General features: G+C 40.6%; 1 protein-coding gene across 1 annotated transcript in view; it reads right to left on the bottom strand.

Moving 5' to 3' along the window:
* FRYL (FRY like transcription coactivator) overlaps positions 1-21,138 on the bottom strand; it is a 162,660-nt gene extending 141,522 nt beyond the window's left edge. Inside the window, exons 1-2 of the mRNA XM_058803962.1 lie at positions 21,006-21,138; positions 7,478-7,678 (exon numbers count right to left, since the gene is read on the bottom strand). The gene's annotated coding sequence lies outside the window, so the exon portion shown is untranslated. The remainder of the gene's footprint in view (positions 1-7,477; positions 7,679-21,005) is intronic.
* Positions 21,139-25,548: the final 4,410 nt, after the last annotated feature.

Raw genomic sequence — 25,548 nt, 5'->3', positions numbered from 1 at the left:
GTGTTTCACCTTTTGGCAGTTTGCACTAACCACTTGTAAGGATCTAATACATTTAAAGGAATCAACTTGCCATGTCTACTTCAAACTTTAAAATCATATTTAAGAGGCCATCCTTCATATAAGTTACACTTAACTTTACAGTTAATTCCTAAGCTACTTGGAATTAATGGTTTCTTTGGTTCTGTTCAACTAATGTTATTTCACAGAAAAAAACCCAGCCAGGGACAAATCAATGTACAATTATGCAATACACTCTATATCAGTGCAAACTTGTTTTAGCTATTATTTTGCATACAAAATACTTATAAATTAAGCCATTTAACCCTTCTATAGTTTTAGTTTACTGATTTAATGTAAAAATGTAAATAGTTTCAGTTATCACTTTTCTTAGACACACCTAGCTGTTTTCTGAGAAATGAAAGAAACAAGCCACAGTCAGTTTCTTGTAAAGTTTCACTTTTCTTTCAGTCACTTAGGCTGTATTTATTTGCTTTAAATGGGACTGGAGATCCTTTTGGAGCAAGTTGTGGGGCTTTTTCTTTGGAAGGTTGCAAATTTCCAGGAATGATTTGAGGGGGAGGTTTCAGAGTTTAGCTTTGATTGTCTAGCATGAGAATGAAAACAAAATACAAACATCTGTCAAAATATATCCATCAGCAGTTGAACATAAAACTGTTCTGTTCACTGACTGAGTACTGTATTAGTCTGTTGAACAGAAAAGTCCCCAAATTCTTACCATTTATGTATTAAATAATTGTTCTTATCTTGAGGTCACATGCAAGAATACAATGCTTTCCTGAACTCATTAGGAGTTCCTGAGAAGAGCAAGGTATTGTCTACCCCACAGCTCCTACAATCCTCAGTCAGGCTTCCTGTTGCTAACCTCTTGCTTGTTCCAAGTACTGATGTATTGCACAAGATCTTCCAAACTATGCAGCATAACCTGAACCATACCCATTTCCATGCAAGTAGAAACAGCAAGAGAAGACATCGTTACACAATCCCATAACAATAGAAGTGGCCAGACCTTTTTTCTTATAAAATAATCAAAGTGAATGATGACAATCTTGATTTTGATATCTCTATATAAAGGACATTAAAATAAGAAACATTTTAAAACCAAAGGTTCACTGCCAGAACAACAATGGTAATATTGCTGTAAAATTGGATTTCTGAGGAATTGAGACCTGAAAACTTTTACTAAAAGTTTTTTAGAGTGCTCTACAGAAAAACAAGAGTTGCCAATTGTTAATACATAGAGCAGCCAGAAGAGACAGTAACTAATAACCAGAGACCAAGCACATGTGTATTTCCAGAATTACTCAAGAACAGTGAGTCAACATGTATTTCTTAAACAAATATTTGGGCTATTTAGTTGATTTTCACAGCATTGTCACAGTCTCTGTAAAGAGTTTCTCTAGCACTAATAAAAGTACACACCTGTAGAAGAATTTCCTCATGTTGGAATGGCCAACTTTTAAAATCATGTTAAAAGCATAAAAGTCAAACAGCATGGGAATCTATATTCCACTGTTCAAAATAACCACCATTCCAATCCCAAAACTGCATACAGAACACTTATCTTGCTTCCCTTACCAAGCCTAACCGAACTGCAGTTCATTGCTTAAAATTTCATACAAGGCACACATTGACCTGGGGGAACTACCACTATCCTTTTCTTCACTGTGACTTTTCTCAACAGCTTCTATTACTTGAAAAAATACAATAAACATGCTTAGTGAGTTATAGGATAAGCTCCGTTTACAATAGCAATGAAAAAGCTCTCAATGCCTACATTAAATACAGGTTCTGTCTTGGTTTACACCCATCCCATCTATTTTAGCTCTTCTCTTGCAAAATTAACTGGGTTAATTTTCTGGCCACAGAAAGTTTAATCTACACGGCAAAATAGAAAGTGGAAACTCATATTCAACCTACTTGGAAGAAAACCCAACCTACCTGGGTGGCTGCATTCACCTGTCCATTCATGTGGACTGACATGCTCAAGTCTCCACTAATTTAGGCTCTGTTATACAGACTATAACACTAAAACTCTGAAACTCTATATACATTGTATGAATATAACATATGTATCAGTACAAGTATTTAATAGGCTTCCTTTTGGTGTTGTCTCAGCAAATGGGCTGGACTGTGGATGGAAACATCTGGATTCCTGTTTTAAGGAGGAGGAAAAAAATCAGTAGCAAGAACCAAAACACCAGATACTGCAGAGAATGCTCCCAGTAGAATTCCACATGGGCCTATGGGCACCACAGTATTGTAGCTTTAAGTACATAAACATTTACAAAACATCATTCATGTTTAAGGTAAAACAAGAAAAGAGGCAGAGAATTTGCACTTTCACAATTTCTATAAAGGAAAGAGAATGGATATCGTTTAGGTTTGGTGAGGTTTTGATTTCAGGGCTTTGAGCACAGGAGAGGAAATTCTAACTTTCAGTGTTAAATGTTAGATGAAATCTAATTTCCTGTTTGGAAAAATACAACATACTTGGATGAAACAGGGGTCCAACTAAGGTACTAAAATAAAGTTCAAAAATGTTTCTCGGAAGAAGGGGAGAAAAAAACCCTAAGTTTGAAACCAAACAATTTTTGATTATTAGTAAATAACTAAACACAGTCACTAAATGCACTGCTAGAATAACTAATTCTCAGTATATCAAAGTTACTAAGTAAAGAAACACACAAGGATGAAGGAACTAAACAAAAAAATTGTTGAGCCATCCAAGAGAAAACTTATGCACAACCACGCAGGTTTGTTTGCTAAATATAACCAAATTATCACAGTAAAGCTTATAAAATTGAAGAGCAGTAAACAAGATCACCAAAAAATAAAATAAAAAAAACAGAAGCAATACACAGCACACTGACTTTGCAACTTCAGAAGGACAGTTAACAGACTTGGCTTAAAAGACAGCAATCAAGGCAAAGTTACTGTTCCTACACACCAGCTCTGCTGCTCAGGCATTCTGACAGTCACCTGGGGGCCACAGCAAAGCTCAAAAGGCACTTCCATGTATCAGTAGCTCTACCCAAGTGCCACACCTTAAGGTGGATCTATGGAACAGACATACTAAGAATGGTGGCACACTTTTTACTCACATATATCATCTAATTTAAAGGATTAATGTAATTTCTAATGCCAGAAGAAACACACACAAGATTACATGTATTGTAAAAGATTTATGGAAGTATCCTTATTATGGAGGAGAATTGCTGTATTACCTATCTGAAGGAGAGGTTAAGCCTGTTCCTGTTAGAAGCAGGAAGGAAAAAAATCACTTGTCTTTGAAGGGAAAGAGAGGAAACTAAAACTTACAGACCTGGCTGAACATGATCACCAAGAAAGGGAAGAATTCCTTTATTTAAAGAAGTGATGCTCCAGTCATCTGATAAGAACAGAAAGACTAAAGAACACCTGAGTGCTTCCTTCACTTGTGACTTTTAATAACAAAAAACTAGTAATTGTAGTAGTGAAACACAGGAGGATTCTTTGCTAAAAAATTTCACAAACTGGAATCACTTCCTCTTAAAGGAAATGTTAAAGAGGTGTGACAATTGTCATTTTGTCCATGCTAGGATTACCTTCCATCGCTCTTACAGAAGAGCCAACTAAATGTGGTTACAATTAAGAATAGGAGTTAAGTACACTTGAATGGGAGAAGGAGCCTTTTTCTCACACAACCCTGTTATTCCTCCTTTAATTCTGCTGTATGTCTTAGACTGAATCCTTATATTCTTTACAGAGTGCCTCAAATCGAAGAACAGTTCTGCATCAGAAGTGAGGCTTGCTGCACTTCATTATGGATTTCTGAGCCAGAGCATTACTGAGGAGGAACTAACCACAGTAGAAACAAGAACTTAATGACCAGTGGTGCACTGTACATGGAAATTGCCCTGGGCCAAGTGAGGCAAGATGTATAAAGCCCTGATGAGCAGGGGCACAAGGGAGGGCAACTCAGAGTTTCCACAGGAAAGCTCTGCAGCTACCTAGGAGGTATCAGAAGTAGATACATCACTTGTGCTGTACCCAAACCTCTGAAAAAAAAATCATTTTTCTTATCTTGGACATACTTGTTTTGTTTAAATACATACAGTGTTTCCATTAGCTGCTAATCAAGGAATAAGCATTTTCCAGTTCCTTAAAGATTTCTGGTCTCCATTCCATTATATATCATAGATTCAAACTGCAATATGGAGTCTTTACTGTAACTTGTACAGTTACCCCACACCTTAAGGTAGAAGTTACTGTTACTTTTAAATTAAGCACCTCTCCAAGTGAATTGCTTTCAAGCAAACAGTTGCTGGCTGTAAATGGAGAACAGCAGCATCTCCACAACCAATATGTAACAGCTGCCTGACCAAAAAAAGCATTAAAAATGAGGGTTGAAGATATATATGGATACAAATGGCTGTATACATGTGTGTATATACACATATTAAAAGGGCTGTAATAGTGCAATTTTAAGCAAGAGCAAAATTACTTAGCATACAGAGTTCTTCTCCACAATATTTCTGCTGATGCATAATGAAACTGACAAAAGGTCTAGCCCCTTTGAAGGCCAAATGTATTTCATTTTAGGTGTTAAAAGACACCTAAAGGTAGTGCCTTGTATATTATGCTCAATACAAAATCAGATTATATTTTTTAAAATGTGGTCAAAAGAAAAAAAATGCAATCACACTAAAGTTTATTGTTCGTTATCAAGATAAATCGCTGTTCTTTATGCCAGAAAATAAGTTTAAAAAAAATTTACAAAATGTTGAAAACAAAAATTTATGAATGTTGAACGCTGCCTAAAAAGGAAACTCAAACAAACAAAAACAAAGCACAAAGTCCACAGAATCCTAGGGAAAGTACGTCCTAAGTAAGGTTGAAGGTTTTTTTTCCCCTCTAGTCTGACAGACCCTTTCCCATTTCACAGATTAAGCAGCTCTTCTGTGTCCCTATTAGACTTCCATCTTCTGGGGTTTGTTTGGTAGATGTGCCTCAGATGTTCCACATTATTTGAACAACACGAGGCACCAAGTGTGAGGCATTCTGCAAGTCATTTGTCACTTCAATTAGGTATGGTCTTCAGCTCTTCAGCAGAAACACACCTCTCTAGTCAGGCATCAGAGTGAGAACAAATGTCCAAATGAAGCAGGAAGCAAGGGGGAAAGCCCACAGAAAGCCTTATTAAAAGTCACTGAGGCCCACTGAGCTATATCTTAATAGAAACTTTGTGATGAAAAAAAGAACTTAAATTTCCTATTTATTTTTTCAATATCTATTTTAGAATTTATATTGACCAAACTAAAGAAAACTGCTGAGCAGACTATCAAGTGACTAATAAGTACTCCTTTAATCCTAAATGATTATTTAAGGAGAAGAAAAAATACAAGGAAGAATAAGAAATATTTGTTTTTAAATCAAATGCATTAAAAAACCACTACACTTTTTCTCCTCATGATGATCCTCTATTAATTATGCTGGAAAATAAATTAACCAAACTTATTTGCTACACCTGCAAAAATGCTTGTTGAGTATTAACAGGCACATTTCTTATTTTGAATATGTTCAGGAATTGCTTTTACAGAAATAGGTTTCTCAGCATCATTGGTGCTCCAGACAATTCTGCAGAGAAGCCATGAGAGCTTTTCAAGACCTGACTGGACAAAGCCCTGAGCAACAAGGTGGATCAGGAAACTGATTGCAGGTAAATCAGCAACACCGAAGAAGAATGGCAACTGGCACATATTTCCATCTGTATTATTTCTCCCTATCACCCATATTTTTAAAGGAATGCACTTGCATAAAACTTTCTGTGCATTCTCCAACAGGAAAATAGACCCTGAAAGACCACTTCCCTAAAGTGAAAAACAAAAAGAACACCTAACACCCCAAACATTTATTGCCTGTAGAAAACACAATAGGCTTTTATTACAGAAGACAATAGATAGAAAAGCTGTGGACCCAGTACTAAGAATATTTGTTTTAAACCTGATTTGTTAAAAACCTGATTCCTTTTTAAACATCTCCACTATATCATGTACCATGTTTTCTTCTGTTACATTTTTCATTTCCAGTGATGTAACGTGCTGACCTCCTTAACTGTCCTTTGTTAGAATTTTATACCATAATTATTTTTGTACTGAAGTATTTTCTTTCAATGTATAATAGATTTTTTGCTGCAGAAGTTTACCTTATACACCATAACTTGCTATTGCTCAAGGATGGCAAGTACATCTTTGAACATTAGAGCAGGTACTCCAAATCAATCTTTTAAATGAAGCAGAACAATTGAGGCAGAGGGTTTGAGAACATTACTATAATTTTATACTGTAAGTTTTTCTTCTGTCCAAGCTTTTCTTCTGCACAGAATATATAGAACAATAAAAAATAAAGGAAAGTGAGAGCTATGAGTAAATATTATATAACATATATATTCTAATTATTAATGGCAGTTAGTAATAAAACAAAATATTTTATTACATTCTACAAAATACTATAGAATATATAAATAATAAAATTTTCTTGAATACAAAAGTCCACATAGTAAATGGCATAAATGCACAACAGCACTTCAATATTTTCGTCCTGTCACACCAATGTACCTTCTGCTCAAAGGCCCAAAGAAAGCACGGTCTATCAGTTTTACCACTTGACTATAGAAAAGCAGTGTGTTATATTATTTTTGAAGGACAGTTTAGATGTTGGTTGGATCTATCCATACTCATTTCAGCTCAGAAATGCTTTAGGGACAATAGTTGCCCTGTACTTGGCATCAATGCCTATCTATTTCCTACTGGAAAATCCTAAGGTAAATTTCCTAATTTCCTAAGGTAAAATCCTTCCATGCAGAGCAGCAAAGAAACGAGCATCTGTACGTGGCACTGACTGAGGAATGAGAACTCTGACTGAGGAACCAGAGGTCCCTTCCAGCCCAAGGCGCCCCACGGCTCCATGACGGCCCCTGCCAGCGGGCTGCAGTACCGGCCGCAGCCACAGGGGAGCAGCGCGCAGGCGCCCGCCCGCCCGCACACCCACAGGCGGGAGGGCCCCGCTCCCACCAACTCCCGCCCGCACGGGGCACCGACCGTCGAGAAAGAAAACTTGAGAGACCTGTTGAACATACAGAAATTACACAAAGAAATACCAATTCAAGACAATTCGAGAATTACTAAATGCACAGAAACCACATCTGGCTTCGGAAGTCCCCACACAGATGACAGGGAGGCTATTTGCCTTGTTCCTGACCTCTTCCTCAGGCATTCACTTTTGGCCACGGTCAGCCACTACACCGTATTAAAACAAATGTTCTTGTTGGACTGAACACAGTACAGACAGACTTCTAGTCAGACAACTGATAGCTGAAGTAGCAGCCCAAGGTGTGTTCACAGTAAAACACAGACAAGCAAAACAGAAAGAGATAGATGAAAATCTACTTATGACACTACCATGAGAAAGACCTTACCACTTAGAAGCCATTGTTAACCACTGACGAGAGCTACCACACTTAGGTTGGATCCATCAAGACATTTTCCCCACGAGTCCAACGTTGTGCTTCGAGATGTAAGAGTAGACAAAGATGTAAACAGCTTTGAGTCGGCTGGTATGTAGCCAAAAACTGGAGAAAGATCTCCAAACACAGCACAGACAAATGAAATACAGAACTCTGAAAAAGAAATGAGAAAAAAAAAAAAAAAATCAAACCTTAGACATTTAACAGAGATGTCAACAATTTCCCAATGCTTTAGAATTCTAAATTTATCATTTAAAAGTCGAAAACTAGGAAAATCTATTTGTTACATTTGTCTTCAAAACTGCACTTCTGCTCAGAAGCTGATTATTTTTAATGATTTTTTTCCCCATGAAAGAGAAAAATTAAAACTGACACCAAAATAACATCTGGTTTCCCACGCTCAGCATATTCTACATGCATCCATTCCTTATGAAAGGTTTTAATTGCACTTTAGTTACAATCATATTTTTATTAACCATATCTAACCATTCTAAAATGCAAGTAATTCTGAATCAATTTTTTCATATTAGTTCTTTTATTCATTTCTTTTCTGATTTTTGGGGTTTTTTTTTTCATCTGCTCAGTTAGCAGGAGGATGTGGTCAGAAAAAGAAACAAAACACTTCAGAGCTGGGTCTTCCTAACAAAGCCTTGAGAACTTCTGCAGATTCCTTCACAATAGAAGTTTGTATGCAGCTGACATACTTGCCACAACTTGCCTAGGCAGCAGTTTCTTTTTGTTCTTCTACAGTGCCAAACTACAGTAAAAGAAAGCACTTTAGTATTTTTAAATTTACCCTGAAGGCAGATCAAGCACTTTCAACTGCTTTTAACAACTCAAGTCTCATCATGCAGCAGCAGTCCACCACTCCGGAACATCTAGTTTATATTTTTTTTCTTCTTTTTAAAATTCATAGCTTGAAAAATTCCAGGAATTTTAAAATTCCACAGCTTGAAAATTTTCCAGAAAAAAACTCTAAAAACCCCTGTACATCCAACATGATTTTCAGTGCTCTGATGCAGCACAAATGTAGTAGTTTCCTTTAAGTATGCGTGAACTATTCAATCATCATCAATTCTTTTATGTACAATTTGTTCCACTTCTTAATTAGTGTTTCCAAAAATACAAAAGAGAGACCCATATAAGTGCAATCTAAAAGTAAAAAGCCACATCCTGAAGATTTTAACATGTAAGAGAGCTTAAAAGTGGGACTGTGAGACAAGCAAGAAAATTAGATAAACTTTTGCAAATAGGAGGCAACCTGAGGTTTATATATAAATTGGGAATGCGTTACATAATCCCTTGGAAAAGGAAGTCACGTGTTTCAAAGACTTGACCAGGTACAAAGGGAAGCATTTAAAGACAGACAAAATTCTGACTGTGAATTTTACCTGTTAAATTTTGCAACACTTTAATAAAAATGTCAACTGTTTTCCATAGTTTGCGCATTTGACAGTGCAATGCATCAAATACACATCACTTTTACTTCTTCAGACACTTAAGAGAAGTTCTGCTGTGCAGAAAACAATCACCTTGCATCCTACCTACATCAATAAACTGAACAATTTCCTTTTTTTCTCCTCTTTTTGCTCCTCTTTTTTTTTATTAAAGGTAAGCAATTTTTTTCAGTTCAAGCCAAATCTTCCGTTTGCCCCAGTTTGAAAGAGAGTGGGTCAGCTGTCCTTTAACTCCTCCCCTAATACAATCACTGGGAATAGCACTTGAACACAATCAAACCCATGCATTATTACCCTCCACAAAACTGACAGAATACCCAGACAGAAACCACCCTGGCATATGCTGACATTTTAGCTCACCACCTCAAGCAAAACATACATTCACAGGTACACAATCCATTCTCATTAGAGGCTCCCCTGCTTGCTGCCTTCAAGCAAACACACAGAAATACATACAAATCTTCCTTCTTTACCACACCACATTCAATCTCCCCCTCCCACCACACCACCACCCAAGAGCCCAGCTGCTTAAGGAAGGAAATAAAGTCAAGCTGAAAACTGACTCGACTGTCCAAGCTTTAGGAAGGCACTGTCAGGTCAGCTAGCTGACTGTTTGGAAAGAGGCCAGAGGCTGGGAAGCCCACAAAAACACATGCCATGTACTCAAGTTTATTTGCGCACACTGGGCAACAATGAATTTCATATAGTAGCTGCTGCCCAGAACTTCAAGAACAACTACAGCTGGATTTGAATACAACCTGAGGTATTCTACAGAATCAATCTGATCAGATTAACTCAGACTACAGAAAAAAGTATCAGTAAAGGTAGCAAAAAGGTCAAAAGTCTCCAACAGATGCCAGGGAAGCTTACAGTAGCTACAGCATATTGCCGGTTCATTTGGCTTCATTTCCTAATGGCAGCTGACAAGTTAAAATATAACTATATTTATCAGATTTGAAGTCAAAGGTATCACACAGGTGTAGTTTCAGTGTTTAGGGTTCATCCCTACAGAAGATTTATGAAAAGTTAAGGAGCAGAACATGAAAAAAAGAAACAAAGCTGAAAATACAGGAGGTTTGCTATCATAAGGTTCAAAAAATAGTACAAAGAAAACTGATGCTACCTCCAAGTTTTCATATCTAAAAGAATTAAGAATCCTCCAACAACCTGAATTGGAAAACACAAATAAAAATTCTGCCAACCTCAAATCTGATCAAGTAACAGCACATGTAACTTCTAATTACAAAAGCTTTTTTTTTTTTTTAAAAGGAAAAGTGTTCACAGAGCATTATTTTCAAGCTGTTGTATTATATTCACAGAGTAGCAGCTATAATGTTGGCTACTTGTTGTGCAAGATGGAACTCAACTTTAACTTTTGAGCAGCAATTAACATGCTCCAATTCAGCACACATTGCTAAGTGGAGGAGAGGGGTACAGCAGATCACTTCCAAAAACTTCAGGGATGGGGATTAATACCAATGTTGCTGGAAATCCAAGTATCAGCAACTTCATTTAAGAAGATACACACAACACACTAAATTAGAGCCTTCTTCACAATTATAGGCCCAAAAAATTTATTAAGATGATACTTCAAAAGACAAAAAGAGATAGTAATAGTTTTAACCCATCTGCTAGAAGTGGTGTTTCCACACTACAAACCCTACCCAGGCTTCAATACACTGTTGGCTTTTACACAGGTAGAACAAAGGCAGAAAGGAACTATACCAGTTTTTATGACATCATTTGAAAAATTACAACAAGAAGTTTGAAGTTTAGGGGAAAACATTTACACAATGGCACTATGGTCACCCAAACCTGTGGCTTACCCATAACCTCAGCTTTTTCTAGAGCTAAGTAACCTATTGTCACAAGCACTCCTGAGATAACACACCACCCCTGGTGAGCTCTGGTCCTCTTGTCAGCTAACACCACCCCTCACACAGGAGGTATGAAAACAAGAAAACAACATTGTTAACTATAAATGTTAACTGTAGTTAACCATGTTAACTATAAACTAGATTATACAACATATTGACTTTATACAAGACTTCCCTGTTACAGACCAATTACGCATTTTTTCCACTACAGCATGGGAAAATGATACCAGAAGCCTGAAAGATTTCCAGTGGCTGACTAGTTCCCTTGTTCTCCCAACCTCTTCCTCAGCAACAGCATGCACTACTGAGACTATACTGAGCTTATGGCTTGCTATCCTCCCAAGTAAGTGATACTGGTGACTGACATCAGAAATAGCAAAAAGAAGAGCTGGAGAGCACCTGAATACGACAGAAGCCACTTTTAAGCTAATTACTTCATAAAACTGGATGTCATAAGAATAAAAGTGGAGAATGAAGTTTCCCAGGCTCCTTTTATTCAAATCTGCTCCATTTCCTTACTGATGCTCAGCACACTGTATCAACAGAAGATTTTTAGTAACAACTTCATTCTTTTGCTTCCTGTAAAAGTTTTAAGTATATTAACAGTGTATAACAATAATCAACACCACAAACTAAAAATGGTACATGATGAACCGAGTGCTACTAAAAGCTGTCAAGAACACAGTAGTCATGCAATATTCTCCCAATTTCACCAACCATCTCCTTACTAAAAAATAGCTTTTTTTCCACTCCACAATCCACACAACCAGCAAGGCTGGGTGGCTGCTGAACAATTAACTGAGGATCAATTAATCAGTTGAGTGAGGAACCACAAAAGTTGTAAACAGGAGAGACACAGGGTCACTAATGCAAAAACCAAGCCTTCAGGGGCTTGGGCAGGCAGAACTTCATTGAATACAAATATTGCAACTGGAAGATGCATAGATCACTGGTACACAATTAATGTAGGTTCAGCTTTTACATAACTGATATGGAAATGAGATAACACTCATAAGACATATCAAGATCACCTAAAAGGATTCATGGAACAAGAAGAAAAAACTGCCTATCTCAGTCATAACAAATCTTTGGAATATAGCCAACCACCTGCACCTGAGAACTACACGTTTTACTGGTTCAACACTTTCTTCTTCCAAGAATTACAAATAGCTCTCCATTTACAAATTGATAAAGTTCAATTGAAAATGCTCCTGTTTGTAGTGAAGAAGGATTTGCAAGATAAATTTGAGGGCATGGTACTAAATGTGTAATAATTTGACCATGATAACTGAAACTTAAAATGGGTTATTCGAATTCTCTTTTCGTTAGTTAGCATGAAAAGGGACTAAGTAAGTGAATCTCAAATCTTATCCACTGGGTCAGGGCCACAAATCCTGCCTGTTGATATGGTAAAGAGTCTAACTTTTTCGCTTTTGGAGTCTCATTGAAAAGTATTAGGAGTATGCCAAAACTCAGACTGTGTTTTTACCACAGCAGAATGGGTATTTCCATCTAGGCCTAAGACCTTTTCAGTTTCTCAGATTATTCACTAGAAAAATTGTCTTTACTAGTGCTACAAGGCAAGGAACCCACTGCCTTCAGAAAGCAGTGATGCAGTTACACCTTTCCAAGGTGCTAATGCCCTCTGATTGCTCCTTTACCCCTGCTGTTTTCTGATTGTTGGTTTAGAGGAGTGTTTCCTCAGCTGTAGTACAGAACCAAATATTTTGGGTCCCCCAAAAAGTGACCTTAACTATCTTCTATTACACCATTAATTTGGACCAGCAATCTGAGAGAAAGTATTTCTCTGCTGCTTTTCAAGAAACTGCAGCAGCAGAGAAATACTTTCTCTGCAAGTGTTCAATCTGCAAGTGATCTGCAGAGGACCAAGAAATTACAGTTCTTTCCTCTTGGCATGAGAGGTTGTAAGCAATTCAGATGTTCAGGCTAACTTAAAGAAATGTTGCTTCTACCAGGAGAACAGCTAAAACTAAGTTTTTACAGTATTTCCAAGAGAAGAAATGAGTAAGACCCCAGCTTGCCTAACCTTATGTCCCCTAGAATTTATCATCATCTGTGCCTTCTTATTTCCTGTGTGCTTGGAAGGGAAAACAGCAGACCCTTATCAAGAGCAAAAGCCATCATGCTCTCTTCAGACGCACTGCTGCCCTCAACAATAAAGCACAACAGTGTGTCTGGAGTGTTTGCACTCATCTGAACACCAGTGCTCACCACCAGCTCTATTAACAAAGTTTCAGCCACAGGAAAAGTGAGAACTTCAATGAGTGTGCAGTGTAGGCCAGAAGCTTTAAACTCTGACCCCTACACCACCACTAAAGCAACAACTGAGAAATGCAAAAAAATGCTAAATGGCTTTAGAAACTAAACTCCTTTTTTCCCTTTTTACAAAATAAATTGCAAGCACAGCTAAACTAAAAATGAGCCTGAAACTAAATAAATTAGATCCAAAGAACAGGACCTTACATCACACCTTCAAACTGCTTTTGGCAATTTCCTATTTTTGAAAGTATCTCAAACCAAAGACAACAATCCCTTTTTATTCAATCGGCTTTTGGACATCACCATCTAGCAGGGTTCAAGCACTTGAAATTAAGGAATGATTAAAAAAATTAACATCTTATGTAGAATATTTCTTCCCTTAACAGACTATTAAGGCTCAAAATACATTCTCTTTTTTTTAAAGTTCCAAAACCTATAAAACACTGACCACTTCTGTTACTGAATCTATACAAAGAAAATGTGGCAATTTTTGTTAGTTATGACATAACATTAGGAGGAACCAACATGAACTTTATGCACATTCAGTACCAAGGTCTGGATGAATTAAATAAATAAATAACACTTCCCCACTGCTCCACCCACACCAAAAAACACCTCACCAACTTCACTCCTTCAAACAAAGCAGGCAGCTGCCTTCCCCACTTCCTGCCCTCAAAACATCTTCAACAGAGCTTAAACTAAGGTCCTACATATAAAACACCAGCAGCTCTTCCAATATGCTGACCAGACAACAATGAAGTAGAACATCAATAATGTATAATACAGCAAGTATAACACCAGTTAGCAGATTTCTTAGCTACTCAAGCCATTGCTGAAAAACATTCCAATTGATATATCCCAATCTAGTGCAATTACCTCTGGCCTCTGGAATTAGAATACAAATACTGCATAAAAAGCAGTAGTGCTAACTGCTTTTGAACTGCAATGATCAGAATGGGGACTTTGTTGTACCTGCAGACCATTCAACCTATTCTTTTTTCTTAAACTGTAGAGTTCATAGAGTCTATATTTACACAGGGTGAGATATGAACTTGCTTTTTCACTTAAAAAAAAAAAGACTTAAATGAGGCCAGTCTGCATTCTCCAGCATAATAATAACAAACATGAAAGTAGCTGAATTATCCTTTTTGTTTCTAGGCACAAAATGTTAAGAAAGCCCTAGTGATTTCTCTCTCTCTACATTCTAGTCTTCCCATAATAATCACATAGTAGTTTTCAAACAGCCACCTGCAAAATTCAGAATGTCTTGTGTCCCCAACATATGTCAGTACTTCAACTTGGAATATTTGTATCACTGAGCTACAGTCACAAAGATTTCATGCCCTTAAACTACCTAAGTTTTATGTAAGAGTTTTACATACTAGATATGGTTTGATGGGAACATGCAATAAAAGCTACTTGCACATTATGGAGACTAGGACATACTTGAAAATGTTCTTAATTTAAAAAGGCAAGACAACAGAACAACAACTCACACTATGGCATAACACAGAATGCCATACAATGCAATACCTTCTTTAGATATTCTCCCAGGAGAAACAAGGTTGGGTTTCCAACCAGATCAAATCAGTTGCACACAATTTATCTCAGCACCACAAAAATACAAGTACAATCTGTGCCTGATGGTTTGTTTACAGATTTTGAATTACAGACTATAATATCATAGCCTGCTCATGACTTACAGGAAAAGAAGTGCTCATAAACACTTTGAAATAAAGTTCATTTCTCCCCTACTACAGCAAAATTATACTGAAGTGTTAAAGGAATGTGTAGGTAAAATCTCTCTGTTTCCTGCACCAAAAGCTTGTTCTATTTCTTTTGTACTTCTGTTTACCCACACTTGCTGTTCCTACACTTACTATCCACCACTCTCACCCTCTCTAGCTATTCACCTATCAATTCTGCAGGTAAGTGCCTGTAAATACATATAAATATACACACAAACACATGTATCAACTCCATCTGAAAAGACAGCTCTGATCCCCAATTTTATATGCAACATCCACCACCAAAGTAATTTCAAACAGGGTGGCAGTGGTAGGCTCACAGCTGAAGAAACAGAGGGAATGGGGCAAGACCTCCATGATTTCTGTGTCAAGAAAAAGAGCACCAGGTTTGCCGTATCCTAGTGAAGATGTCAGGGAGACCTACACATACTGTTACTCTTGCAAAGAATAAGAGCACTCATTTGCAACTCCTTTCTCTTTATGGGCTGATGTGGGGTGGGACCAGTGACTACTCATCACCCTGTCCCCGAGAAGAACCAGGCCAGTCAGCAGTCACAGGGCAGTAGTTCTTCAGCTTTTTGGATAACATTGGTTTTGGATGATATCTACAGAGGTAGAAAGCTTACTATTTTTGCTTATAGCAATTTTTTAACATAATCAGCATTACTGGCAGATTAGATTAGTTCAATTAAAAATCATGAAAATTCTGTCAACGTCAATACGTCCAGCTGCCACGAGCACAACCTCAGCAGTTCTTTCTGATTTAGCACAAGAGCAGAAGTGGTGTTGATAAGGACTATTCTCAGGAAAGACAGATAAAAATTACTAGGAACACTTCAGCTATTTCCCATGCTAATGCCTTTAAAGAGAAACAGCCTTTGTCTAGGTCTACTCTTGGTTCCAAGTCCTCTTCAGGACATGGCATTTACAAAAGAAGATGCCTCTTTATTTTGCAAAACTGGACAACACCAACGGAGAAAGCCATTCTTTGCAATATCAACTTCAAATGCAAATTCCTGAGGTCTCATTTTATCAGATCATTCTCAAGCCTTATGTTATAGATATTTTATAAACATATCCAACATTATATTCAGTTACTCTAAACAATCAAACTTAACTGCATAGGGCTGGTAAAACCTACACAATTATTGTCCTTGAGACTACTACAAAAAGCCAGCAGTGAAAGTTCAAGAGCAGGAAGTCTGTGAAAAGCTAAGCAAATGGGATTGCATATGGCAAGGCAGGTCTTGCCATAACCCAAGGATCTTTTTAGCACACACCATTTTATTTTGTGCTCCTCTCCCTGCTTACTGGCACACTGCTGGGGCATCTTTGAGCTCCTTGAACTCTCTCTGCACAAGCATGACTAACGCCATGTCCACTGGGGCCCAAACTATAGTAGCCCCAAGGACTGTTGGCAAAAGTGATACTCACTAAAGCTGCATTTAACCTACAGATTCTCTTCCTCCATTAATGTATCATACTTGAGCAGTAACAGCTTTTGTTATAAGCTGCAGTTTATGAAGACAGAGAGAAACCTTGAGAGGACTATGGAAAGCAAACAGGATCCCTAAGGTTTACCAGCAAGATACACCCACCAGAGTATTCAAGAACCTTTATAAAGTCCCATTGGAACTTTCCCTGGAACACTTTATAGAAGTCTGGCCAATGCATGTTAAAAAGACTAATTAATACATGAAGAAGGCAATTACAGCATTCTAGTATGATAAGGTGAACAAGAAATCTCACCTGAACAAGAGAGAGTCTGGTTTATCTGGTTTAGCAAAATTATACTATTGCTCTCTAGAAACACTCAAGATAAGGGGAAACAAACATTAAAAAGAAAAAAATTGCTACCTAAGATGAAAAATAATGTTGGCAACTGCCACTGACAAACTCCTTTAACATACAATTGCAAATATTCCCCAAGTATCAGTTACTTGGTTTTGAAGCAGCCTTTCAATAGTTAGCTGACAAAACATACAAAGCTTGTTTTATTATCATGACCATCTTATGTAACTTCACTTAAAAAAAATCTAAGAGAGAGGAGAAAAAGGTCCAAGCCAGGAGTCTTCTTCCATTTTCTGGAATACATGGAATAAGAAGAAAATAGGTCACCATGCTAATTCCAAAGGGACCACCTGCACCACTCAAGTGGCATGTCAATATCCCAAGCCTACTGCTAGACACTCTTGTCTGTAGCTATTTCAGGCTAGGCCAGCCCCAGCTCTTGAAAAGAGAAGTTCTCTCACACCTGTATGGACCAGCTGCCAAAGCAGCAGCTGGAATGATGGAAAAAAGGTCCTTCTGTAACAAGGTCTGTGCAAATTCCCTGCAGCTCAGCTTTGACTATTGTCACTAACCACAAAAAACAATTCATGCTGCTTCTGGTGACAAGGACAAGAATACCCACATAAAGAACAAACCAAAAAAACCCCAAAGCTTAGAGCAATGGCGTCAGGACACCAGGTCCTTGCACCAGATCAAATACATAGACATTTCAGAGAACCTCAAACTCAAAGAGGTTTGGTTGTTTTTAATACTTGTTCCTCTTCTATTTTTGCATGCAAACATAAATCATTAGAAAAAATTAGGGATAAATACAAAAATCCCTCAAAACTGAAGCCAAGTCCAGAGCAAACACTGTTGTTCAAGTAGCTCAAGGGGATTGTTTTTTTCCTTTTTGATATCTTCCAGTGATGGCATTGGACACTTGCTGTTTGAGACTGTATTCAGTCATTCTTCCTGGGAGGTGCTCATGTCAGAGGGAATTAGGATTATAATAGATTTGGGGGAGGGGAAGGAAGGAAAGGGAGGACAACAGAAATCTTAGGAGACAGAGCTATATGGGAGTACACAGACACTGGGACAATTAACTGTCGAGCACTGAGGATAAGCAAGCTAAATACCAGAAAGAACTGCTCTTTTAGTAGAATATAGAAAGGCAGAAGCAGCCCTAGCTGAGTCAGTCTGGCTAGCATCTATTACTGGAGTTCATCAGGATTTAGAGCAAGACCAGACAAGAATAATGCTGAATTCTGAAACCTTCTAACATTGCAACACTTCTCCAGCCCACTGTGATTCCTGGGAGGATTATTAGATACAAGAGTTGTAAAGGCTGAAGGTTGTTTGGGTGCGAGCACACAGAAGCTGCAGAAAGCAGCAAACCACAGCCAGGCCGTGTGCTAGGCCAGCAGCCCCCTCACTGAGGAAAAGCTACATCACATTTTCTACTGGTAAGGCAGGCCAGTACCCACAGGTACAGGGTCACAAACCCTGAAATATTATCCTCCTTTTTCTCACAGTAACTCACACAGCCTACACGTGCATGTAGCTCCTTCCTCTACATTACGTGCATAATAACTGTAGTTTCTTTCAAACTAAGGCAAATTGTAGGCAAAATTGCTAAAAACTCACGGCACTCTAAGCTAGAAGGAGCACATTATGCACCCATGTTCTGCATTGTGCAAGTCCACTGAAGCGAAAAGTTTGCCTTCACATGTCTTAAGGAGCTCAGACAAAAAATCTGAACTTGTCCTTTGGTCCTTTATGCAATAACGAAGTAGTCTTCACCTGGCACGACAATGAAAACAAAACCCCCTTAAATACAAGGCTAGATATAAAATAGGCAACTCCTGCCTGATGCAGAACACACTGTTTTCCAAGTTGTTTTCCTTGATGCATAGCCACTGAAGGGAATTATAATCTCCTTAAGTTCTCAGGAAAAGCAAATACAGACAGCATGATCTCAACTGTATTAGCAAAAACTTTCAGCATACCAATTCATTTTATCACCCCCAATTAGAAAGACAAGCATTCACAGTGAAATAAACATATGAGGACCACTCTTGAGCTAGGAGGACAACTCTGCAAAGCGTTAATACAGTAACAAGAAAAATGAACAGTTCTACTTTTTGCCTTAGCCTCTACAACCTAAAACTTCCCTTCTTAAACGTATTATGCTATTACATGAAAACCAGCTATCACCATGCTTTGGTTCACTTAGGCTAGTCAAACAGAAATAGAATTAGTTGAATTTTCCAACTTTACCTTAACTAACCTCACAGCAGAATTAAATAACTTTTCTTTTGAAATGAAGCTCAGCAACAATGTTCTACAACATCCCAAAGCAACATACCACCACTCTGCTCCAAGGAAACCACTTCCAGAGAAGTCAGCACAGACTACCCAAATCAGTTTTGGAATATAAATAAGGAGTCACTCACAGCAGCAATTTGCCCAGGGAAGTTGGTTGCCTACGGGAAACAAACACCATCAAGCACCAACCACTAAGGACCTCTACAAACCACAGATAAAGGAAGCTTTTGATACTGAAAATGTTGTTCTCATCTTTAAATATGTGACTTACTAAACCTGCAGCACAATTTTTACAGAGTGGTTTGTTTCCTTCCTGAGATAGTGTCACAAGATAAGAATCAGGGTGGTTTTACAGCACTTGGTGTGCGATCTTCCACAAAGATTCTGAAGTATTTAGCACATATCCTCAGCACGACAGCAGCAACACAGAAGCAAAGCGACTGAAACAGCCTACTGAGGAAATGACACGGCGAGGAAATACTTCTTAAGAAACTACAGTTAATTTCACTCTTTGCCCAACCCTCAAGCAGCAAATCACCTTTCTCATAGTACTCCATATACTCCATGAAGTCTGCAGCACAGAGAAACACAGTACACAAAGGTGTAAAGAACTCATTTTCTGGTTTAGGATATTTCTTGCCTAGAGTCCACTTGAGATTTGTAATTCTAAAGGAAGTCCAGGTTACACTCTTGCTGCCTTGTCTCCAGATTGCCCTACTATTCCTCAAGATCATATTAGCAAATTGCTTTTGCAATTCCCTCAGTATAAGCGGCCACCAAAATATTTGAGGTTTGTTGGGTTTTCAGGGATTTTTTCTTTTTATGTTTTCCTTCTGATCCTTAGGATGTTTCAGCTAGAGCTACCCTGATCGTCAGGCAGTGATTTCTGGTCAAGACACAAACTGAACCGCCCACTGAGTAACAAAAATTATCACATTACCAAAATACTAGAAACACACACATAAAAGTGAAGAGGGGAAAACTAATTAAGCCCCTACAATACTTACAGCTATACAAGCACGCGGATCTGAGGCTGTAAAAACAGTGGAAGCCAAACTTGGTCCTAAAAGCACCTCGGAGCGACTCCATCAGCGAGGCGCTGCACACGGAGCGCACACACGTCTCCTAGTTTGCCGCTCGAGTCTCCCAAGTTTCCCCCGAAGGCGGGGGAGCGGGCCAGCTGCGCCGAGGGCGGCACGGGCGGCCGGGGGCGTCGCTGCTCGCCCGCGCCGCCCTCCGCACCAGGAGCCGGGACGCGCGTTTCTCCGCCGGAGCCCCCGGGCACCCCCAGGCGGGGCGGGGCCGGGAACAAAGCCCGGCTCCGTGCCACCCTCCCCGTTCCGTCCCGCCATTCCCGGCCGGCCCGGCCCGCTCCCAGCCCCGCCATCCCCTGCGCCGGTGGCTGCCCGGCGGCTGCGCGGCCCCGCTGTCCCGGGGGGCGGCCGGAGCCGGCCGGACGGGTGCGGGAGCGGGGCGGGAGCAGCCCGGCGGCGGCCGCCCCTTTACGCTCGGCCAGCGGGGCCGTGTGAGCGCCGCTCCTAGCCCGGAGACTCCGGGGGCCGCCGGCTGAGAAGCTGGGCACGCACGGGTGGGGCCGCGGCCGGGGAGGAAGGGGCGGAAGGAGACAGAGCGCGGGCCGCGGAAGAGATCGGGGCAGGCTCCGTCTCCCCGGGGCAGGAGGTCCGGAGCTCAGGTGGAGGCGGCCGGGCGCACGCAGCACCGCCGACCCCTGCTCCGCCTCCGCCCTACTCATGCCCCCGCGGCGACGGCGGGCAGGGCCGCCCGGCCACACGCTGCCCTCCCTCCCGTTCCTCCCCTCCCCGCCCCACCGTAAACAAAGCGGCGAGGACGGGGGCCGGGCCAGCGCCAGGGGCCGCAAAGCACAACCCGCGGACTCCGTTCCCGTCGGGGCAAGGCGCCCTCTCCTCCCTCCGATCAGTCACGACCGGATCCCGGCTGCGCCGCCGCCTCACCTCTCCCACCGGTGGAAGCTGCCGCAGCCCCGGGCGCCGCCGCCTACCTCAGCGCGGCTGCGGTCCCCCCCACACTTCAGAGCGACCCCGGTGGGACCCAGCGAGCGACGCACGCCACCGGCATCCCCCGCCGGCTTTATCCCGACGCCGCCTCTCCCCTCCGGCACCTCGACGTCCCGGCGCGGCGCTCCCGCCCCCCCCGCCGCCCCATTGGCACGCGCGGCCCCGCCCGGCCCCGGCGCTCACTGGGGCAGGCGCGCAGCACTCACAAGGCCCCGCCCCCGCGCTGCCTCCCCGTTGGCTCCCGAGCGCCCGGCCCGCCCTCGAGGCACCGCCCTCCACACTTCAGCCAATCGCGAGGCGGTGAGGGGCGAGCCGGGCCCCGATTGGCGGTGCCCCCCCTTCCCGTGGCTGTGATAGGCCGGGGTGGCGGCCGGGCCCGCCCCCGGAGCGCTACGGGCGCCGCTCCCCTCGGGCCGCCCGGGCAGCGCACCGGGCCCCAGCGGCTCCGCGGAGCCCCGCACGGAGCCTGGCCGGCCCGGCGGGGAGGGCGGCCCCGGGATGCCTCCGAGCCCCCGGAGAGAGCAGGACCGATCGCTGCCGTTAAGAAGGCCGGTATAACCAAGGTAGCCGGGAATCAAACGGCTCTCTGGGTACCCTGGGAAACATCAGGGAAGTGTCCTGGCGGCTGAGGCGATGAAGCCCCGCAGAGGTCCCGCCGTGCCCGTGCCATCAGGACGCTCCTTTCGCCCGTAGGAAGCGGTCGGAAAACCCGCCCTTCCCCCCAGCGAATAAGGGCAAATATTTGTGTCGCGGCCAGCTGCACAAATGCTGAGATACCGCAGGTTTTTTTTTGCCAGGAATTACTCGCGTTGTTGTACACTGCGAGCCGCCGGGCTTCCCCCGCAGAAGCAGCCTGGCTCCGGGCAGCCTGCGGGGCAGGGCAGGGCGCGCTGCCGCCACCCCCGCACGGCACATAAAGCACTGGCACCGCTCTGGCCATTGATATTCGCCTTGATTTCAAGGACTTCCCGGAGGAGCCGAGCTGCAAGGTTTATCGCAATGCACTGGCAGCGAGGCGGAGTAATGCGATAATTCACAGCATCCTCAGAAAACAGAGCCGCTACTGGGTCTAGCCGGGATTTCACTAATACAACAGGACTGGTGGTTGGAAGTAACAATGTATTTCTAAACAATGCAAAGATCTGGGAGCCAACGTTAACAGAAACAGTACCAACATCAACATTTTAACTGGTTAAAAAGTAACTATATTTTCTGTTAAAGTGCATCAAAGCTTCCAGGCATTAAAGAAAAACGGAGTGGAGAGGAAAAAAGGAAAAATAAATACATGTAAAATGTGATAAAATAACACAGGATTTGCAAAACAGTATTAGAAAGAATCCTGCAGTTAACATTTTCCCACTGTTAAACATAAGCGTGTCATGCAAGTACTGTATTATAATAAGCATTTCTAAGAAAACCGGAACTGAGTGAAAAGTACAAAGAACAAATGCACCAGCACAACAGCTGTAAAAAATTCTATTAGAAGTTCAAAGTTCTGTACCACACTTTGTACAATTATAGTTTATTTGCAGTAAAAGCCCCTCCATGTTTAACTATTTATATCCATGTGCTGCATACCCTTAAGACACATGATGTACATCAACTTGCAGAAGCCAGTAGGGAAAGAAAGCAGGAGAGGAAAAAAATAAAGATGTCCTGGTAGCTGAGGTTAACTCTTCCCCGTAGCTTTAAGAATTTTGTGGAGTACTTTTTATTGTATTTTAACAATTGTACCAAACAGTCCAAAATGGGTGACAGAAGACCTAACATGACAAACAGGATTCATTGCTTCTGGTGTTGTGCATCATTTCAGACAATTGATTGAAGCAAGTATGTAACTTTCAGACCCAAATGCTCCTTTACCTGCCAGCTTTACAAAATAGCTCTAAGGATTAGTTTACATGTAAAGTAATTTTCAAAATACATTACAGTACCAGTTAATATTAATGGCAATCATTATCTATGTGGGTAAAGTCCTTACTAATTGAGGCTTTGACTATCAGCTCCTCAAAGACACCCACTCTTGGTTCTTGCTGATGTGCCATAATGCTTCAGGCAAATAACTGATTCTTTGTTTGCCACTAGTTGTAGCAGTTACAACAATGCTCTTTTTTCTTGGTATGAGGCACTGTTATTTTCTCATTAGGGACAGATTTTTCCAATACAATCCTATTAACTCTTGGCAGTCACCAGAACCTCTCAGCTGTTGCATTTTACTATATTGTCCAGAGCACCAAGCAAAAAAAAAAAAAAATCACCATTGTTCTTTGCACTTGAGCACCTACACTTCCAGTACTTGCTTTCGAGACTTTCCTTACCAGATCAGTGTTTGCTCCAACTCTTTCATATATCTAATAGTTTTAGTTATGTCTTATACAGTATTGTAAAACTCATTTGTTAGGCCACCTGTGTTTTGCAGTGGAGTTGTATAAAACCTGTCACTGACTATTATGAGGGGATGAAAAAAAATTCATCAGAAACAAACTTTTAAACCACTTGATAGACTGCACAGAGCTCACCCCAATCATTCTCTGAGCTCCACCTTCAAGGGTTCTGAATATTCACCACTGCTTTGCAAAGTACTGCAATTAAAAACCATGTGACCTTCACACCTTCCAACTTGTTAACCTAAGTAATCAGTTCGTTTCAAGAGAATCTCATAGTTTGAAAGTTTTCGTTTTTCTTTCGAGGCATCTCCTTCACAAGAAATAAGTTCCAATTTCTAAAGGTTAACTATCAAGTTTTTTTGTTACAGTATTTTGAATCTCAAATATATTCTTCATTCTTACATGATACTAAGTAATAAAAGATAAAAAGTTTAGAGGCATAGATACGTGAGTTGTAATACTTGTAAAAATAATTTTGACTCCTGAAGTGGCCCAAAAATTTATAACTTTATGCTATTACAAATAATCTATTATCTTTGTGTTTAAAACAACACATGTTGTTAAAACAAACATTTTGAGATCTCTGAGAGTTTTTCTCTTAAGAACTACTCTAGTGCATAGATTTATAAACAAAACCAGCATATTGCATAATGGCACCTGTTAAAGCAGAAAGTAGAGAAAATAGTATTCAAGAAAGGGGTTAAATATCTAGCCTCAAGCCTTGCAAGAGAACAACATTTTATGCTTATCAGAAGGACTTGGTGATGCAATCATCAATTGTAAACTGAAGTTCTCATAGTTGCATGAAAGATAGCATGATTATAAAGGAAGTTGTAAAAAAACCACCAGAGGGTCAGAAAGAGTGTCCTTGTTAACATTTCTTCAATGAATGAACTCCAAAAACTGGTCTTGAGTACAGAGAATCAAGTGCCAAGGATGTAGATATGCTGCATATGGCCCCACAACTGCAGCTGTAAGCCAACAAATGGATGCATGTAGCCTGGTGAAACTTTCAAGTATCTCACAAGCAGGCTGTACTAGGAAAGATTTTTGAATAGATGGTAAACTCACCAGTTTGCTGGATTATTTTAATTCTTTTCCCATTAGAAGTCTAAGAAACATGAAGACAGTGAAGTGAGAAAACTGAATGGATAACTTTCAATTTTACAATAGAGAAGCAAAACAGCAGCTCAGAGTCATTATTTTCTACAATGAAGGAGACAGATTGCCATTTCTTCCCCACTGAAGCTCCTTATTTAGAGGAAGTGCAATTCATAAGCATGTCCTTCCCCACAAAAGTTAAAGATTTTAAACCCCACTGTATTCTTTGCATAGAAAGATAAGTGGAAAAAAGCATGAAATAAGTTGTTTTAATAAATGAGCTATAGTCCCATAAACAAAACTGTCTTGAGCTGATGAGGCAAAAATCTTTTGCCTTCTGACTAATAATGTGCATCATGGATGGTCATGTATTGGAGAATGTTCCATTAGCAAGGGCCCAAGTGACAAGCAGAAATAAAGAAGATTGCCTGATTACACCAGTTACTTCCAATCTCATGTAAATTAGAAATATATTTATTGTATGATGAGAGGTGTGAATAAAAGAACCCCACTATACATAGTTTCTGGTTCTATCCACCTATTTTTTTTCAAGAATCCAATCTCCTCTATAGTTTTCATTAGTCCATTTGCCCTAGGCCCTTCACATGATTCACATTCTGTACCAAATTCAGACCTTCAATCTCAAGGACCTTCCTTCTCCTATCTTCAGGCATGGACCCTTTTTTATACAGCCATCAGAGAGCAGCAATTTAAGCCAAATTCCGGGGTAAAGAAAGAACGGCTTGCTCTTTAAGCCTCGAAAGGCTTAAAGGGAGTGGTACATTCCATATGCAAGCACGGGCATATCAGCATATAGTGAGCTCAAGCCACAGTACTGCTTGTTTACAAGAAAATGCCAAGGCATACATTGCACTATCAACACCATACTTTTTTCCCTCAACTTCTCCTTATTTCTCAAAAACTGCAAGCACCTGCTAAAGCTGCCATTTCCACGGCACTGGCTAGAATCAAGCACACAACTTCTTAGTCTCCTACTCCAAGACAATCCTAACCACCAAACTAATTCCACTTTCGAGCT

Source organism: Ammospiza caudacuta, chromosome 4 (assembly GCF_027887145.1).
Source record: "Ammospiza caudacuta isolate bAmmCau1 chromosome 4, bAmmCau1.pri, whole genome shotgun sequence".
Classification (NCBI taxonomy): Eukaryota; Metazoa; Chordata; class Aves; order Passeriformes; family Passerellidae; genus Ammospiza; species Ammospiza caudacuta.
Note: the sequence above shows the minus strand (reverse complement) of the source record. Positions and strands in the feature narration are given on the sequence as shown.